The sequence below is a fragment of the Camelus ferus genome, chromosome 18 (genome assembly GCF_009834535.1).
Source record: "Camelus ferus isolate YT-003-E chromosome 18, BCGSAC_Cfer_1.0, whole genome shotgun sequence".
Lineage (NCBI taxonomy): Eukaryota > Metazoa > Chordata > Mammalia > Artiodactyla > Camelidae > Camelus > Camelus ferus.
The window spans coordinates 31,370,576-31,386,932 of NC_045713.1; positions in this window are offsets into that span (position 1 = coordinate 31,370,576).

Below are 16,357 nucleotides of genomic sequence, written 5' to 3' on the forward strand. Positions count from 1 at the left end.
GTCTCTTCTGTGCAGGACAGGGTCAGTTTCCAGGTCTCCTGTGGAAGGGAAGTGGGCCTCTCTAACTGGCCACAATGCCAAGCAGATACGAGCAGCTCTGACCCGCAGCTGCGGCAAGACGAGCTGTCTTGAGGCATAGTGATGGCGCAGAGCCACACTGGGGTCCAAATATGCACAGCATCCAACAGCTAAACAGCTGAGAACAGAAACGGGACACACTAACTAAGCTAGTGGTCAAGCAGCCAGGAACCAAACCAGGGGCCAAGCTGTTCAGTCCGGAGTCAGCTGGCCAACAGCAAGAGGAGACTCCCTAGACCAGCTGAAAAGCCAGGGTTGTCACTGAGAGTGGAGTGCCATGGCAGAGAGTGGACCTGGGACAATTCCTAAGCGCATTGGGTGGCCAGCCAGCTCTGTCTGAGTTCACTTTCCACTGTCCGACCAGTCCTTTCTATCCACCCGGGGGGCCGTATTTTTACCCTCCTTTCCTTTTATGTCCAGAAGAGCCTGTAGTTACTGTCTTAAACCACCAGGTGGTGACCCTGCTTTGAAAAGTCAAAACCTGAGGTTATCGCCAGGAGCTGAGCACAGACAGGCAACCGTGTTAGGTGCGTTATCTCCTTTAAATTTCAGACAACTCTAAGTGCTATTATTATCTCTATTTTAGCGATGAAAAACACTGAGGCTTAGCAAGTTTGAAGAGCTTCATCTAAAGCCACCCATCCAAGGGGATTCTCTTAACACATTGCTTTCTGAGTAAGTTTGGGGTTGGCAGAAACTGATCAATGACCATTTTAAATGCTGGGCAGTGACGGTGCTCTCAGGCATGACGGCATACATTGGAAAAAAAGATCACTAATAGTATTTAGTGCTCTCTCTGGAATCCTTCCTATGTCTCAGGTGCCAGAAAAATGTTTTACAAACACAATTATTTGAGTCCTCCTAGAACCCTGTCAGTCAGACCCTGTTCTCATTGTGTAGATGAGTTTGCTGAGGCTCGGAGAGGTTAAGTAAATTGCTATGTAGGTGTGTCTGAGTAGGTGACAGCCCCAATGCCAAGAGCAGGGATTGCTTGTACTTCAAGTTTTGAGTGGAGAGGTAGTTAGGGGTGGAGGGGAGTCTAGGTCCCAGTCCTCTGGTGGGGAGGTCAGGTCTCAGGAAGGCAGAATCCCCAACCTTCCTCCAGCAGGACACAGTCAGAGTTTTGACCTCAAATCCCACTGCCAGCCATGACTCAGGGATGTGACCCACTGTGGGATGGGTCTTGATTTTCTCATATACAAAAGAAGGGGTTGGACTCTCTCTATATAAAGGTTCCAAACTCAAATGCATTGTGGGGCCAGGCAAGTGGCAAAAATGAATGATCTGAGTCAGGCAGGGACCGTGGGAAACTGGTGGACACACGCCCCATTTTAAGGGGCAGTTCCAGACAATTGTTGCCATGAGGGAATGTGGGCTGATTGCTGCGAGATCCCCTGATTTTCCAGGAGAATCTAGAAGTCTAGATTTTTATGTAAAATCTCCTTTAAAAAATATTGCAATGGATTCAAAGCGTTAAAAAAAAACTGTGCAGATTAACACACACGCACGCACACACACATACACACATGCCATGAGCTGGATTTAGCTGACAGCCCCTTGCTCACTGTGCTTGAAGATGCCTCCAGTTCCTGCAGTTCTGAGGTTCTCTTATTCCTTGAGCTTTAAGAGTCAGGGTGCTGGCCAAGCAGAGTTGAGGAAGGAGCAGAAATTGGGAAGGGAACTGTAAGGGAGGTTTCCATGGACTCCTCCTCCTCCCAGCGGTTCTCCTAGACCAGCAGTTCTGCTTCGGTCAGTTTCAGGGTGACCGGGGAACTTGGTGATTCTTACCAAGCCCAGACTGTCCTCCTTCATCAGGTCTGGAGCTCTGTGCACCTGGTGGGCCCTCCAGATGATTCTGACACACACCAAAGTGAGACTGTTGTCCTGGATCAGTGGTTCTTAGCGCTGGCTTCATGAGAGAATCACCCAGGGAGCTTTTAGACCACTGATGCGCAAGCCCTGCCCAGGGCCAATTAAATCAGATGCTCTGAGTAGGGAGGCTCTGGTCTTTCAAACAGCCCCCAAAGGATTCTAATATGCACCCAGGGCTGGGACCACTGAACTGGGTCAATGATCCTGGTCAATGGTCGATGCTTTTCACACTTTAATGTGCTGAAGGGTCACCTCTGGGCTCTCACTAAAAATGCAGATTCTGAATCAGGTCTGGGGCTGGAACTGAGATTCTGCATTTTCAATAAACTCAGGGGACCACTCTTTGAGTAGCAAGGGTCTGGATGGTGCTTTCCAAAATTCCCGAGTAAGAATCACTTTTTTTGTTTCTAATGATGGTACTGGGGATTGAACCCAGAACTGCTCTATTCACTGAGCTATATCCTCTCCCCAAGAATCTCTTGTTCTATTAAATGTATACATTTTGTGGAAGTAAGTGAAGACCACACAGATGAGAACACATAAGGGCTATTTATTTAGAACTTGTTCTGGCAAAGGAGTCAGCCACCACTGCTTGAGTTTTGGCAGAGACTGGATGTCAGGTGGAGGAGGACGAAACTGGATAGTGGGCTGTGCGCTGATTGAAGGCTGGTGTCTCCCGGAAGCTGGAGGCGGGCTAACTAGAAGCAGGGCACCCTGGGATTGGCCAGGGGAACATATTTGGCTTTCTCTGTTTGGCCCTAAGGCCTGGTTGGTTTGGGCCAATGGCTACAGGGGTTGTTGTTTGGTTTCCTGGGTAGGGTGCTGCAGACAATGGGTCAGAGTTGTATTTTTATATATAGCCTGGCCATAGTCCATTTGTATATTAAATTTCTCGATTTCTGGCTCTTCTCTCGGACTGATTCAGAAGGTCTGGGTTGGGACCTGGGAATCTGCAGGTGATTGTTATCATTAGGAAAGGGGTGGGGAAGGGGATGGAAACAGGTGGAAACCCTGTAAATTAGAATTGCCTGGGGACACGTGTGAACAGTAGCTGCCGGGACCCTACCGCACAGAATCTCTGGACGTGTGGGGAGGAAGTCTGCATGTTCTGCACATCAGTTCTCTAGTCCTGAGTAATGAAGCACCTCAAAACTGAGTGGCTTAAAACAATGATTCAGTATTCCTTGTGTTCCATGGGTTGACTGGGACCTCCCCAGTTCAAACAGCCTGGAGCCTAAGGACAACGGTGGGAGACTCCGTCCAAGTCAAATATGTGTCCTTTCGAAAGGAAACTTTGTAAGTTCTAGGAAGTCATCAATGAATTTGGTTGAAGTAACCGCCAAAATGTACTTTGGCAAGTTTTAAATATCAGTGTAGTGATTCCCATGGGCTCTAAGAGGGGATTTCTCTTTTTTTAATGTGGTTAACTGCGCTGGTGGGAGTGATGTAAAATGTGGGAAGTTTCTGAGTGACCGAGGTGATGAGAAGTTCCATTTCAAATAAGTTATGATGACAAAAGCTAATATTTATTTACTGTGGGCCACACACTGTTCTAAACATTTTACCTACTTAATCCTCACTTAATATTCATGACAACCTTATGAGCTGGGTTCCATTTGGCAGATGAGAAAACTGAGGCAAGGTAGTTAATTTGCCTGAAGTCATTTGAACCCAGTCAGTCTCACTCTACACCGCATACACTCAAACACAATGAATTTATCGTATACGTGCAAATAAGAGGAATTAAGCTCCTTTTGAGGCCCCACGTGTAACTTTTCATCACGTATTTCATGGACCATAGGAAAGAGGTTGCTTTGCCTGGCCTGGCTGGATCAGATAAACAGTCTTGTCAGGCCAGCAAAGACTGGTTAGGGTGTCAGTATCCCCAGAGAAATGACCTCCTGTCGCTGTCCAGTCCTCAGCCCGGAGGCTGACCCGCTCAGTGATCTTGTCCCTGCCCGGTGCCCTGCAATTGTCCGAACACTCCTAGGGCTGGCTGGGCCGTCTAGGGCTGGCAAAAACGAAACTACGGGGAGAGCAGCCCCATCACCAGTTGCTATGCCAACCTGTGCTACACCCAAGGCTGTTTTCTGGGGGATGCTGAGGTAGAAAAGGTTCTGGAGGCTAAGATGTGGAGGAGGGGGGCGGCATTCAGAATCTCCCTGGATGGATTTTGAGTCGAGTCTGTCCAAAATATCCTTCCGTGGCTTACACTGCCTTGAGGATAAAGTCTTTTGCTTAACGTGGCTGCCGCCCTGCCCCGCCCTCTGGCTCCCCTCCTCTCTGTTTCCTCATCACGTGTTCCACGCCCCTGGGACTGAACAAGTCTGGTTCTCCGTTTCCTTGCTCTCCCCCACCTCCAAGCCCTTCCCGCGGATTGTTTTCTGCGAGAACTCGGTGCCCTCCCACTCTCCTCCTGCTTGGTTAATCCTCCGGCCTCAGGGGGTGCCACTGTGTTCGAGGACCTGTGAACACCAAGGCTCTGAGTTTGCCCTTCCTTGCAAGCTAACCTGTGAGTGTTACCACAGCTTCATGGCTGCTGGCAGAAGACGTGAGACTCCGGGTCAGAAAGAGAGGACAGTTTATTACTGACAGCAAGAGCAGAGTCTAGAGTATCCTCATTTTGCTCTGGTTTTCTGAGCCCCAGTTCCCACAGGGTGATGGGAAGAGGGCCAGTGACATCTGTGCACACACTGGGTGGTGTTACAGGAGAGGAGCCCGGCGCTGAGGGAACCTGAATCTTTTATCCTGGGCAAGCCTGCCCATTGCTCCAGAGGGAGCTACGATCTCTATCTTCCACGGCTGTTTGCTGTATGAAAAAGCACACCCAGGACAAAGGCAGTCAGGACCTCTGCTTTCAAGATGTGCAGAGATGCAGGAAGTCTGTGAAGAATCATCTCCCAGTCACTCTGGGACTAAGTGTCATTTCCCCTGGTCTTCCCAGTAAGCTTATTCTCAACTGTCCTTCCGTTGAGGGGAACCCTCCTTAATTCCACCCCCCTCCCCATGGGCTACACCAAATTTCTTTGTGGTAACGTCTCATAGAACTGGGCTTCCATCACAGTCTGCAATTACGTGCTCATTATTGAGGTAATTTGATTAACGCCTATTTCCCATTATGCTAAATGCTTCATGAGACGTGGACCTACTTATTTTCACAACTGTATCTGCGATGTCCAACGTGATGCCTAGCACACAGTGGGAACCAAATCAATGTTTACTGAATGCATGGGGCTATCGAATAAAATCAAATCAAATCACTGGGGCCCAGAGAAACGAAGGAATCTGCCCAAGGTCCCAAGTCTAGCTTCCAGTTAACTGGACTCAAACTCCCGGATTCACAGTCCATTTCCTTTTCCTTCTGTGGATGCTTAGATTCTGTCTCCGCACAATGGTGGGTGCTGGTTGGGTGGGGCATTGGGAGGAAGGAGGAATGACTTGGGCCCTGTGAGGAGTATCTGGTCCACTTTGGCTGAAAGATGCCTCCTAGCCATTCTTGTTCTGGGCTCTACTGACAGCCAGAGTTGGGTTAAAACTGTTGGAAGCATAAGAGAGTTTAGTTGAGTAGTTCAGAGCTAAGACTACTGTGGAGATTATAAAAATAGCCCCTTATTACTCCCCTCCCATGTTCATGACCTTGGGTGGTCCCCTCTCACACTGACTCTGAGCTGTCCTTGTAACTTACTTTGGCCAATAGGGCATGGGCAAATGTGATACAAACAGAAACTCAAAAAGCTGTTGCTCATTGGGATCCTCCCTGTCTCATCCATCTTGGGATCCCTGTGACCACCTCTCTGTGAATAAATCCGGGGTAGCCTGCTGGATGATGAGACATGCACAGCCAAGTCATCCTCATTACGCCAGCTGACTTGGATCCAATCATCAGACATGTGGCTGAGGCTGTCCTAGACCATCCAGCCTTGGCCAAGCTGCCAGCTGACCACAGAGATCAGCAGTACCAGCCTGCCAAGTCACATAAGCATGAGAAATAATCAGTGTGTGCTGTTTAAACCCTTTTGGTTTGGGGATGATTTGTTACATAGCAAAAGCTAACAGATACAACCATGGTGTACATTTGTTTACATTGAAATTTCAGCCTCACCGTTTAATTGTTTAACCTGAGAAAATTTTCTTAATCTACCTGTGTCTTAATTTCCTCACCTATCAAGTGAGGATAAAAACAGATCATGTAATTTAAAATGTTAAAGCATTAAATGAATTAACATTTTAAAAATTCTAAGAATGGGATCTGGTACCCAGTAAGTGCTACATACAAGAGTAGCTATATTATTATTATTATTATTATTATTATTATTATTATTATTATTATTATTATTATTATTATTATTATTAGATTATGGTTTCCACCACTCATCCCATATGTAATTAAAACAAAAACTTAAAAAAAATGAATACACATAAGGGTGTCTGCAAAGTTTGCTTTGGAACTATTGCGTGCTAAGTGCCATCAGCAGTCCCTACCCCCTCATTTCAGGGGCAACCCCTGATGCTTTTGCCTTAAGTGTATGTTAGTCTGGGGGAACCCCAGCTGAGAACCCCAGGGTGGAGGGATTGTCCTTTGTCTCCTGGCAGACATTAAGAAGGCTGGAGCCGGCTTCCTCCCTGCAGCGGCTGCTGGGGTTCAGCTGACTTCATCTGTATTCAAGCCAGGGAGTGACAGCACAGAGCAAGGAATTCAGATGCACATTTGAGACCCCGTGATGCCTGTTCTCTGGACCATGATCTGTAGGGAGGGCAGAGCCCTTCCCGCTGACCCGGCCCTCTGCCCTCCCTCCTCCGGGGTTGTGCTCATTAGAGGGAGAGCTTAGTTAATGGGGGTGCTGAACAGCGGCCCAACCAGGACCCCGCACATGCTCTGCATGCGTAGCCTTGTAGGGCCCGCAGGGTTACAGAGACCAGGGCCTTTGCTGCAGAAGCGAATGCAGGTCTGTCTCTTTAACACATTTCCACCATATAGTATTGATAGAAAGAGATGGAGTCGTCTCCCCGCCCTTGTATTATGTGATATCACGAAACCCTCCCGTGGGGGTGGGTGTCATTGTGAGCAGTCATCTCTCCTCGAGCCCTTTGGTTTACACCCAGCTCATTATTATGTACCTAGCCCCCAGCATCCTGAAACATTTGATTAAGAGAACGAAATACTAGAGCATAAGAGAAAAAGATGTCGTGCTGAAAGAAATGCTGTAGACTCTCCAGTGTTTCTCAACCTCTTCTATTTCATATTGTTTTCCTCCTGGACATGCAGACTGTGGCATAAATAAGGGGGCCAGGGAATGGCTCAGAACACAGGCTTTGACGGCAGACAGATCTGTGTCCGGGTCCCAGCTGACTTCCGTCCTGGCTGTGGGGGCTGGAGGATGCTACCCTATCTCACCACCCCTCAGCTTCCCCAGCTCGAAAGTGAGGGTGACATTCGTCCCTATTGGATAGAGCTGTTTGAGAATTAAAGGACATAAGACAGGTTTCCTTTTCCAAACTTCACACACTTCTCTGCTCTTAGTCGCTCAAATGCATACTAGGTGCACTCCCCGCCCCCTCCCACCTGCTGGAACCACTTCATTCGATACAGGAAGACGCAGGAAGACCCGAGATGGATGCAGGTTGCACCAGGCATAGTGACAGAGCCGCTCTCTGAGGGATACGTGCCAGGAGAAAGGGACAGTTGTGAAATGAAAGGATTTCTAACGTAGAGAAAAGATAAAGGATGGATGATAAGGACCCTGGTGGGAGGCATCAAGATGCTAATATTCCAGAGAAAAACAGACCTCAGAAAGCAGCCGTGGGAGCTGGGCCCAGAGGGGTTCATGGGAGGAGGTTGGGTATAGCTCAGTGGTAGAGCGTGTGCTTAGCATGCACAAGGTCCTGGGTTCGATCCCCAGTATCTCCTCCCCTGTTAAATGAAAGAAAGGAAAGAAAGAAAGAAACCTAATTACCCACCCCCCCCAATACAAACAAAAAACAAAGTTGTTTATGGAAGGCTGAAGGGACCAAAAGAAACATTTGGAACTTCCTCAGCTTCACCCCTTGCTTTCCAGCCTCACCAACTATGACTCTTGCTCTTGGATTTCCAGGAGATGCTCAATGCCCTTCAGGGATTCTGAACAAACTGCCTCTCTCCCCCCTTTTCTGTAGGCTAAACTCTACCATCTGTGGCAAAGTGAGGGGCAGGTGGTGAGGTGTGAAGGTTTGGAAGGAGGAAGGAGCGCTCCGAGGACGGGTTGGGGAGAACTAGGTGTACTGACCTCTTTCAGGTCGGACACTGTTCTGGTTATTTATTTCTGCTGTAACAAACCACCCCAAAGCTTAGTGGCCTGAAACAACAATTTATTTTTATCTCCCATGTTTCTGTGGGTTGATTGGACTCCGCTGGTTGGCCCTTCCTTGTGGTATCTTGGCAGGTAGACGGCAGTTGAGCCAAAGTCATCCAAAGGCTTGGCTAGATCAGGTGTCCAAAATGGCCCACTCACAGGGCTGGCAGGCGGTGCTGGCTGATCTCCGGGAACGTGGCCGGGGCTCTAGGCTGGGGTGCCTATGTAGGACTCTTGTGTGGCTTGGGCTTTTCACAGCATGGTGGCTGGATTCTGCGAAGGGGCATCTCAAGAGCGAGCTTTCACAAGACCCAAGTGGAAGCTGAAAGGCTTGAAATGACCTCGGCTTGGAAGTCTCAAAACATCACTTTTGCTGCAACCTGTCAGTCAAGCAAGTCACTAAGGCACTCCAGATTCAAGAGCAGAGTAATCAGACTCCACCTCTCAGTGGGAGGAGTGTCAAGGAATTTGTGTCCATCTTTAATGCATTATAGAGGCCAATCCAGACACGTATGAAAATATTTCCCCAGCATCCCAGCTGAGATGACAAAGATGCGTGGATTCTGGATTGGGGTTATGCAGGACAGGTCAGGCTAAAATGCTGGGGACATTAAGGTGGGGTCCAAAGACCCCTCTTCCTCTAACCATCACCATCATCGTCATTGTCATCAGCTTGTTAATAAAGTTAGCTAATCCTTTTTGTCAACTCATCTTCGACAGAGGAGGCAAGAATATACAATGGAATAAAGACAGTCTCTTCAGCAAATGGTGTTGGGAAAACTGGACAGCAGCATGTAAAACAATGAAGCTAGAACACTCCCTTACACCATATACAAAAATCAACTCAAAATGGATTAAAGACTTAAACATAAGACAAGATACAATAAACCTCCTAGAGGAAAACATAGGCAAAACATTATCTGACATACATTTCAAAAATTTTCTCCTAGAAGAAATAAAAGCAAGAATAAACAAATGGGACCTAATGAAACTTACAAGCTTCTGCACAGCAAAGGAAACCAGAAGTAAAACAAGAAGAAAACCTACGGAATGGGAGAAAATTTTTGCAAGTGAAACCGACAAAGGCTTGATCTCCAGAATATATAAGCAGCTCATACAACTCAATAACAAAAAAATAAACAACCCAATCCAAAAATGGTCAGAAGACCTAAACAAGCAATTCTCCAAGGAAGACATACAAATGATCAAAAAGCACATGAAAAAATGCTCAATATCACTAATTATCAGAGAAATGCAAATCAAAACTACAATGAGGTATCACCTCACACCAGTCAGAATGGCCGTCATTCAAAAATCCACAAATGACAAATGCTGGAGAGGCTGTGGAGAAAGGGAAACCCTCCTACACTGCTGGTGGGAATGCAGTTTGGTGCAGCCACTGTGGAAAACAGTGTGGAGATTCCTCAAAAGACTAGGAATAGACTTACCATATGACCCAGGAATCCCACTCCTGGGCTTGTATCCAGAAGGAAATCTACTTCAGGATGACACCTGCACCCCAATGTTCATAGCAGCACTATTTACAATAGCCAAAACATGGAAATAGCCTAAATGTCCATCAACAGGTGACTGGATAAAGAAGATGTGGTATATTTATACAATGGAATACTACTCAGCCATAAAAACCGACAACATAATGCCATTTGCAGCAACATGGATGTTCCTGGAGAATGTCATTCTAAGTGAAGTAAGCCAGAAAGAGAAAGAAAAATACCATATGAGATCACTCATATGTGGAATCTAAAAAACAAAAACAAACAAACAAACAAAAACAAAGTGTAAATACAGGACAGAAATAGACTCACAGACAGAGAATACAGACTTGTGGTTACCAGGGGGGTGGAGGGTGGGAAGGGATAGACTGGGATTTCAAAATTGTAGAATAGATAAACAAGATTACACTGTATAGCACAGGGAAATATACACAAAATGTTATGATAACTCACAGAGAAAAAAAATGTGACAATGAGTGTGTATATGTCCATGAATGACTGAAAAATTGTGCTGAACACTGGAATTTGACACAACATTGTAAAATGATTATAAATCAATAAAAAATGTTAAAAAAAAAAATAAAGTTAGCTAATCCTTATTGAATGCTTTCTATGTGCTAAGTGTTGTCCACAGCAGTCCAGTGGGGGTAGTGACTATTATTAACTCCATTTCAAGGAGGAGAAACTGAGCCACAGAGACACTAAGCAACTAAGCAGGTCAAGATCATGCAACATGTAAGCAATAGAGCTGGGCTTGGAAAAAAAAAGGAGTCTAAGGGGGAGGGTATAGCTCAGGTGGTAGAGTGCATGCTTAGCATGCATGAGGTCCTGGGTCCAGCCCCCAGCACTCCCCCTAAACATAAATAACCCCCCCCAAATAACAATAAATAAATAAATAAAATCTTAAAAAAATAGAAAAAAGGAATCTAGCTCTAGAATCCATGCTTTGAGCCACTACCCATCACTGCTTAACATCATTGCCCAACTAGCCCTTACTGAGCATCTACTGTGTCCCAGACCTTTTAAGTCCTCTGTTATCTCATTTAATACCAAGTGGAAATGAGGAATATGGCTGGAACTCAGCTCTGGGATCCCACAGTGAGTACAAGTCCCACTCATTGCACCCGGCTCGGCCTCCCATGCCATTCATTTCCACTGTCTGTGCCTGGGATTTGTCAACAGGGACGGGGTGAGCAACCATGTTTCAGTGTGAGTTCTAAAGACAGACAAACCAAGTGAGACTTGTCACTCAGGCCACCGAGGTGAGTCACTGAGACATGGCTCATCAGTTCTGAAGGCAGCCTTGCGGGCCGAGTGTTGGAATGATCCATGGCCCAGTGGCTGCAGATCAGTTGGATAGAGTAGTGCCGCTGTATCATTGTTGAAGGAATTCGAATGTAATGTATTATATGCATTAAATAAGAAAGTCACATGTGTTTATATTGGTGGGAAGGGCTTGCCTCTTTTTGACCTCCTCATGTCCTGCTTCCGTGGACCAGGTGAGTAAGTCTTACCCATAAGCAAAATGTTGGTGTGCTCTTAGTCCCCAGTTTGGGGAGCTCTGTTGTCAAAGAGACTAGCCTCATCCTCATCCTAGAGTTAAGAATGCCTCTGGACATGCGAGCTGACCTTGCCCCTGAGTGCTAATCTCTCCATGCATAAGCTTGCTTCCTCAGGTCATCGCGCAAGAACTCAGTAATCAGTGAGGGCGTGTGAGGGAGGCTACCATCACCCTCCACCGCTAGGTGGTGAGGAACTGATTCTGGAAGCCTTGGAAACTGTCCCCAGGGCAAGCACGTTGGTCTTGTAATGGAACAATGGCAGTAGTTTCACAATCCACATAATCTATTAAAACAGAACCTTGTTGCTGTTCATGTCAGAGACACTGATTGGTTCTAGGGACAAGCACCAATGGTTCAGAGAAGCTAAAAGACTTGATTCAGTTTGACAATTAAACCAAAATGTATTTGTACTTGACTTCATCCTTTAACTGATTCCTAGACAGGCTGGAGAGTGAAGCCGACGGTGGAGACCACGCACTTGTAGTGACATTTGTGTGCATTTCTGAGGTGGTTTCCAGCAGTCTGAATGAATTCTGGGTTACGGAGGTGGTGACAGAGGAACAGGGGCCATTGGGAGTGTGGGTGGCAGGCAGTTAGTTGGAATGAGGGGTTGTGGGGTCTGGGCTGGTGAGGAAAGGATGTGAAGCTAAGAAGAAGTTCACAGGTGAGGAAAAAGAGACAGACAAGACCCCAAAGGTCTCAGTGTTACTGGAGCGGTGGAGCGGATAAGTGATTCCAGCCGGAAAGCTTAGCGTTTCTGACATGGATGGGGTACTTCTAGGAGATGCTGAGAAGTTCCAAGCATGGCTCAAGTTGATGCAGGCAGGCATCAACGTGGCGGAGCCCAAGAACTGGGCACTTTTGCTGGACAGGCCATCTCAGGGCACTGAAGTTACCAGAGGGGAGGGTCCAGGAGGGCATGGATGTCAGTGATGGGATTAAAGGAACAGGTGGTCAGATGGCCCAGGCTTCTTTTTCGCTCAGGATTGGAAGAGTTGGCAGGGAAGAGGCCCAGGATACTATGGGGACGGGAAAGACGTAGAGGGTAGATAGTCCAGGTTGTCTGTATTTTGCACGGTGGCCAAGAAAGGCAGAGCTGTCTGGTGGCATGAATTGTCTTCAGATTTCTGCATCAGGCTAATTCTTTTGCAGGATCCCAAGAGATCTTGGTTGCTTCTGACTTTTGCTCAAGGTCTCACATAGTTTGTGTGTCTTGACAATTTGTTCCAGAGGCAAATGAGAAGGGGTTAGGAAAGGCACCATGGTGCACCCAGCTGTTACCTGGATGACGTAATTACACATGCCTTAGGGGAGAAAAAAAAGCCTGGCTGCTTCTTTCCCTCTTTGCAATTTTCTACCCCTCCTCATGGGCATGCTTTTATGTTTCTATGGAATTTTGGAACGCAGAAAGCCACTGGTGGCCTCCGAACCCAGAGGAAGCTCCCTCCCACAGGTAATTTCCAAGGCTACCTTCTCCTTTACTGGTCCACCCTATCTCATTCTTTCCAGGAGCACCAGCTGTGTCCAAAACTGTACTCGTGTTACAGGAGCCTCCCAAACTATAAGGGTCCTTTTGATCTTTGACTAACTCCTAACCACCCACCATTTATTTTTCCTTTGTAATACTTATGGGAAAATGCTCACTTTAGATATTAACCAGGGATTCTCTGTCCTTCCTTGTCCACTAAGTCAGTGGCTTTTAGAGCTTTGGAGGAGGGATGGTTCAGCAGAAGAGGAGGTGAGTGTGTGCTGTCTGGGGAGGAAGGCTTGGAAATAGCTGACTGAATGACCAGTGTGACTCTGCCATGAGAATGAGCAGATCTCAGCAAGGACTCTGCATGGATGATGGACGACGGCCAAGTCAGGAGAGGAGCGGGGTGGCTTTGGGGATGCCAGCATGCATGGCGGACAATGAACAAGGACCAGACTCTCCCTCTGGCACTAGGTCCTTTTGTCTCCAGAATACAGGTGCCCCACCCATTCAGGGAACAAGTGAGGGGGCCTCCCTGAGCTGCTGAGATTGTGTCTCCACCACCCAAAGGAAACGGAGCTTGGGCTACCAATAAAGATCAGCTCTGGAACCATCCAGAAGGCTCAATTTCTGGCGCCCCCTAATTTGGGGACTGAGATTCTTACTTGTGGAGGGGGGAAGGCCATCAGGAACTCTAATCAAATTGTGTTTTAGATTAATTAAGCATGTGTGCATGCCATCCTGATAGCAAACGTTAGAAATCAAGTCACATTCCCTCAGGGACACAGAGTGGTGAGCAGAGGTGAGGTGGCTTTCGGAAGTCACTGGTGATTTCAAAAATGATGTCACCTGTGACCAGAACAGAGGAGGAGGCATGCAGCTGAGCAGGAGGCAGAGGAAAGAAGGGCAGAGAGGGAGGCTTGCTTCGAGAAACTTCTCTCGAAAGTGGAATTTCCAAGAGAACAAGGTCTTTGGCTGGAGAGGGCAGGGTCAGGCTGTGAAGGCAGAGAAGATTCTGGAATCAAACCAAACCAGCATGCCTCTTAGTTCCCCTGAAGGTGAGCCGTCAAGGAGACCGGGGAGGAGCAGTGTGAGGACTCTCTCAGGCGCAGGGCTCTCAAGGGGGGAGCTGGTGGTCGGGGCCCTTGGCCTCAGGAGCACCGCCCTCATTAGCGGTCTCTGTGCCCCCCCACCCCACCCCGAGCGTGGATTGGAATAGTTTAGACATAAACGCCACCTTCCTGATCGACTTGTTTCCATCGAGTCCATACCTATTAGGGACCTGCTGGTAATTATCCCGCTCCACTCAGCCCCTGGGGGCCTGTATTCCGCTGCAGTAATGAGTCTGAGCAGCCTCTCTGGCATAATAAACACGCTGGGACGGGTGCAAGGGCACTGGCTTCCTCTCTCAACAGGGTGACTCGGCCTTCAAGGACGATCAAGAGATTCACGATCGCAGGCGAGCATTAATTGCTTTTGTAAAACTGCAGATGAGTAGCTGGCATTGAGGGCCCGCCGAGTCTCAGCCGAGAAGTGAGATCTTTATTCGTTTTGCTTGTTTGGACAGTCGGGGGAATAGTCCCAACAACAAAGCTAGCATTTAGTGAGTATCTGTTGTGTGCCAGGTCCTGCGCCAAATGCTTTCTATGCATTACTTTGTTTAAAATTCACCGCTATCTTATGAGCCCGGGACTACAACTGACCGCATTTTACAAATGAAGAAAGTGAGACTCCCAAGAAGTGATGTGATTTGCCTGGTTGGTAAAGGATGGATTTGGGTGTAAACATGGAGATGTTGGGGAGGAGGCAGGTGTCCTGGACTAGAGGGCACGAGGAGCTGTTTCCTGTGCCCTTTGTCTTCAAGCTTAAAGAGGGGTCGCTATTTAAAAGAGATGGAGGCAAAGCAGTGTTTTCATATATGAGATCTTTGTCACAGTTCCTCTTCCCGTCTCTCAAAAGGAAGGATCTCCTAAAATCTGCCTGGCAAACAGTCTTACTTACATACTACTTTAATTTAATTTAATTTAAAAATACAAAGTATTTTTAAAAAGTGAGCAGTACAAAAGATACTGTTCTTCAGCTTCTTTTTTTCAGTTATCAGCTTATCGTGGGTATCCTTCCAGGTAATGCAACGTACTTACATGATTAAAACTTCTGTTCATTAAAAAATTGCTCAGTCATTATAAAGTGGAGTGGCTGAGTGCCAAGTGGAGGAGAGTGGAAACAAAGGACAATTTGCAGTGGTCTTCAGCCTCTCTGTCTGTACCGCAACAATTCAGCTCTGGCCCTGAACTTGCATGCCCCACTGAGCAAAGTAACATCCCTGCAGTTATTTGGAAAAACCCTCCTTAGACTGTAGCTTCCTGACTGTCTATTTGGTTGTTAAATAAGCCTCTTGAAGGGCTTCACTCCTCCTCTATAAATGGTTCATCAGCCACATTCTTTCCAGCCACATGAGAACTTCTGCTTGAGAGGAATTTTGGTGAATACAATGTTCAGTGACACTTGAGTCCCCCAGTGATGCTTTGATTGATGCCTCAAATGAGTGTTTGCCCCACAATCTAGCTCTAAATCTACTGTGGATCACGGGTTGGGGAAATGAGCACTCACACAGAGTATGTGGAAATTTGATACAATATTTATGTGTCTCAAAACTGGCAAACCACTTGACCAAGTAGTTTAACATAAAATATTATAAATGAATGAAAGAATAAATAAAATAATATAAATAAAATAAAATAAATAATATAAATAAAATAATATAAATAAAATAAAAATTCAAGATTTTCTGGACAAAGATTTTACCACCAATGTGTTTACAATACCAAAAAAATTGGAAACAATTTAAATGCTCATCAGCAGGAAATATAATGGTGCATTCATGCAATGGAATTCTACATGGCTATTAATAATGTTGCAGAAAAATATTTATTGTCTCAGGAAAATAGTGATGTGGTTGTATGAAAGACATGATTGTGAAATACGATTGTACACACACAGGTGAAAATATTGAAAGAGTATTCTAAAGCTCCCCACTTTTATACATAATGTTTTGGAAACTGGTTCTCTGAACATGAAACAGTAGGTTTACATATCATAAAGGATTTCTATTCCTAGAGAGCCAAACCAATGAAAATCCTTACTTGTGGTCACTGCAAGTCTTAGAAGGAGTGGGAGACTCTTTAGAGGTGCTCTGCCTGGACCAAGGATGGGAGGTGTTGATGGTACGAACACTGCCCCTCCTCCATTTATTCAGTGGTGTTCACTGAGTACCTACATTATGCCAGTGCCTCTCCGGGGCTCCAGAGAATAAAACTTAACTCATTTCTCATTCCCATGTAGCTTACAGTCCAGAGGTTGGGACACATCTTAATGAAACAATTACATGAATAAATGTCCCTTCAAAGAACAGAACACATCAACTGTCCCTCTTATAGCAGTGACACTTGGAAAAATGGCCTTGAACGTGTCCCCTTACCCAGGACCTGATGGCCCTTCCCTCTTCTCCCTGGGAGCCAGGGCTGGTAGTTG